The sequence below is a fragment of the Homalodisca vitripennis genome, unplaced genomic scaffold (assembly GCF_021130785.1).
Source record: "Homalodisca vitripennis isolate AUS2020 unplaced genomic scaffold, UT_GWSS_2.1 ScUCBcl_12521;HRSCAF=22278, whole genome shotgun sequence".
NCBI lineage: Eukaryota > Metazoa > Arthropoda > Insecta > Hemiptera > Cicadellidae > Homalodisca > Homalodisca vitripennis.
Genome location: NW_025788637.1, coordinates 5,979 through 9,778, shown reverse-complemented (window position 1 = coordinate 9,778; position 3,800 = coordinate 5,979). Strand labels below are relative to the sequence as shown.

The 3,800-nt window shown below is 33.3% G+C and overlaps 1 long non-coding RNA gene across 1 annotated transcript; it reads right to left on the bottom strand.

The window, feature by feature from the left end:
• Positions 1–1,277: 1,277 nt before the first annotated feature.
• On the bottom strand, positions 1,278–3,015 carry LOC124375021. The gene is made up of 2 exons (XR_006923638.1): positions 2,938–3,015; positions 1,278–1,449 (listed from the first exon to the last, which is right to left on the bottom strand). It is a non-coding gene; the product is annotated as an uncharacterized LOC124375021 (long non-coding RNA).
• Between the last annotated feature and the right edge of the window lie 785 nt (positions 3,016–3,800).

Here is a 3,800-nt window from a genome sequence, read left to right as displayed (position 1 = left end):
GTGTTTTTGTGTTTCACTCAATTTTTCCCTTTCAAGTTCAGTATATTAGTCCTCCCGCAATCTCCTCTGTAGCCTTCTTATCCACCGCCTTGCCCCAGCCTCACCCCACCTGTTCCACCCATTCAGTTCCATTATTTTGTCAGTTGGCAGCTCATTCTGAATGCTTGTGTGTCCACATACATATCTGTTTATTTTCGGACTCATTTTTGAAAGTAAGTGTTTAGAATGGTTCCTAAACCAGCCGATCCTGACTTTTCCAATAATGTTTATAGTTTGGCTGAACAAATCATTGTCTGAACGGGATATAGGTTGTGGGAATATACCTAAGAGTAACAAACATATGACAGGTATAAACTTCTGAAATAATTTCATCCAGAGCAATCACGGTTGCAATTGTAGGTTATTTGTTGCTTTACTATATCATAAAATTATGTAAAAACGTGTTAACCCCTACCACTTTCAATTATGCATGCATAGTAATCATAATTCAGTTCTTGAAGGCTTAATATAAAACATTTTTGTGGGACATCATTCTGACCTTGTTCGGACTAGACCTGGAAGAAGATTAAACCCACGTTGACTTTGTTAGGAGGGACAGAAATGGCCTCATCTTATATGAAGCTAACAAAGATAATCAAATAACATATGACTTACAGGCCTCTTCCTTTTTATCTGTGTTTTATCTTTCTTCCCCACAAGACATATACAAATTCATTGAACACCCACCTAATCACTATAAAAATAACAAACTTTAGTTGTTTACTTGTACAAAGAAAGTTTTAACACTGGAGTGTATTTCATACACTAATGTAAAATCTAGTACAAATATTTAATAAATGTTGTGTTTGATATAAAATATTACTTATTACTTGTTCAATAAAGGACAATATTGTGCACAATTCACTCTCTAATTTTAAATATCAATCACGGTCCATGCCATTGATGGTTGGTGTAAAATGTGGTATTTCCATGTTGTGCTTTTGAAACTGATGGCACATGTTTGGTTTTATATTTAAAATGTCTTAGTCCATCAAAAACCACCAAATGCTACTTTCCTTTTTTGGATATTAAGAGAAAAATATATTTGTTGGCTTGCAATGCAATTTACTCCTTCCACCAGTAGTTACCATAATAATGCTATAGTATAGCATGAGAATAATATGGTTGAGTTAGCACTAAAGGTATTTTACCTACAAACCTGGTTTTACTTTATCTGATCATTTTACATCTTCAGGAAAAGTAAAGTAAAACTGTAATCATATATTAAAAATATCAGATTGACTTAGTTTCAAATGATTTAATTCTAACTAATTGAAACACATTGTGGTTGAATAAATTCTATTTTTGCTATGAGGCTGGGATTGAAGATGACTTTGGTGAGACACTGTCTGTATGTGTTGTTCTTCTTCTTCTTAACTGTTTCCAAAACCGCCTCTCTAGAGTTTTGTCCTGTGAAAAATTGTATAAGTTATTTACATGGCGATTAGCTGATAATATATTTATTTCAAACACATTGTTAATGTGTATTTTTACTCTTTTTCAATAGCTTATAATGCCACTAAAGCTTTGTGTACTATAAAAATCACCTCAACACTACTTAATAACGAATAGGCATTATCACAAACATAAATGCATGTAGAAACCACTAAGGCAACCTAGCCTGTCCATACTTGTCCTACTTGATACAAATGTGATTGCAAACTTATTCAGTGTCATCAATATAATTATAAACATATATGCCATATTGAATATAGTGATTTAAAATATAGTAATCAGTATTTGTTATCATGTATACATTGGATCTAAATATTTACATATATATATTTAAGTCTATTTAGATTTTCAAAAACTCAATCCTCAATCAGATGCATCCGTGATCTTGTCCCATGTGTGTGCTTTTATTGTTTATAATCAATGATTTTTAGATGATTAAATAATTACATTACATAAAGTTATTACTTATATACTGTGTAGGTTTTTAATAGTAGTTCTTTATTTTAATGTTTGTTGTTGACAATTGAAGATTTAGTAGAGAATAATAGTATTTCAGACATTTGTCATCATTATATGTAACAAAAATCATATGTTTTTATAATATATAACAATGGCAAATTTCAGAAATTCTATAGTGGTGCTGAGTGACTTTATTTAGTTGTCTGGAATTATAACTAAATAGGCGTTATGCATCATGTTTCACAGGAAAAGAAGGTGAGAAAACCTCTTTTTTGGACTTAGGTCTAAAAGAATCTTCGTGCTGCTTATGGAGTATCAGGATATTCAGTATGGGTTTAAAGGTTGGAATTAAGGGCCATCTCTGTCAAAGGTCTACACTGCATCCACCATGAGGAGAGATAGCGCACACTATACCTGTCATGTCACCTTGAAAGACAGTTCTGGCCAAACTGAGCAGGGTATGGTACTTCCTAACGTTTAGGCCTGTGAAAACATATAGCACCAAGGGTAGTCTCTCCTTTTCTGATAGTCACCCTCCATAGTAAACTTGATTACAGAGATAAACCAACATCTTGAATCTTGAGTCTTGATGATTGGGAGAGAGAGAAAAATCTTAATAATGCTACTGGAAAATGTCAGTATATCATCTAGAATCTCAACTATACAGTCATTAGGCCAATTGATTACTTACATGCTCTTTAAGTCTTAATAGTGGCAACAGAATTTTGAAATTTCTCCATCATTATAGATTATAAAACTTTTCCACAATGTTTCGTGAATTAAAATGCATCCTTTTCCTCCGGTGTCAAAAATAAAAAATGTATTACTACATTAATTACTTGCATGCTTTTAAAGAGATACTAGTGATATTACTCATGTTGGAATAGGTGTTTCTGGTACGATCCCTACTAAATATACAGAATCTGGATTGATTACCTACTTGTAAAATGTCTACTAAAAAGGCACTGTGGATTGATAGCTTACATGCTGTTTAGGTGGCACTAGTGGTAATAGTGGTGCAGGAATAGATGTAGGTATATCATCTGTAGAATCCCTACTAAAATAGTCGCATGAGACGCCCACCAGATGATGTACTAGGTGTGTTGTCTTCACTTTTCGTGCTACGTAGAAACTGTAGTCTGTAACATAAATAATGTGCTTATTCAAAATCATCCTTAAGATTAAATGCAGCCATGCAGGACAGTGATGATCAAAAGTGTCTTACTAAAAATGTTTGGAAACTTCTAAACTTTTACTATACTATTTTCTGAAATGTTAGCAGCCATAATAATTATAGACACACTTCAGTTATTTGATTCATGTAATTATATAATAGATAGTGCTGTAGCACTTTACAGTTAAAAACCTACAACCAGATACCCATTGATAGTATGATTAGTGATTGATGGTTGAAATTTGTTAAATTCTTTTAGTTTCTTCATGTATGTCAATGGACTCGAATTTACATAACCAACTTGATTGGACAATTTTTGTAAATAAATAAATTATAATAGCAAATGAATAGATGGGAAACAACTTACATTTTACTACTTTTATTACTCCTAGACTCAGCTGAGTGACTACGACGTAATCTGAGACGAGTGAAGAAACCATGGTTGGATGGGCTGGCAGTAGAGCGTGCACGAGTCACACAACTGTCAGACCGGTTGCCCTACCCACAACATAATCATTAATAGTCAATCTGAAATCCATTAATAGACAATGAGACATGCTAGGATCTCTCATGGGCATAGTCACTAAGGACACAGGAGGAGTGGAAATTTTTAAGTCAAAAGTTTCTACAGGTGAGAAGTTTTCAAAGAAGAAAACAGCCCTCTCGTGGAGGG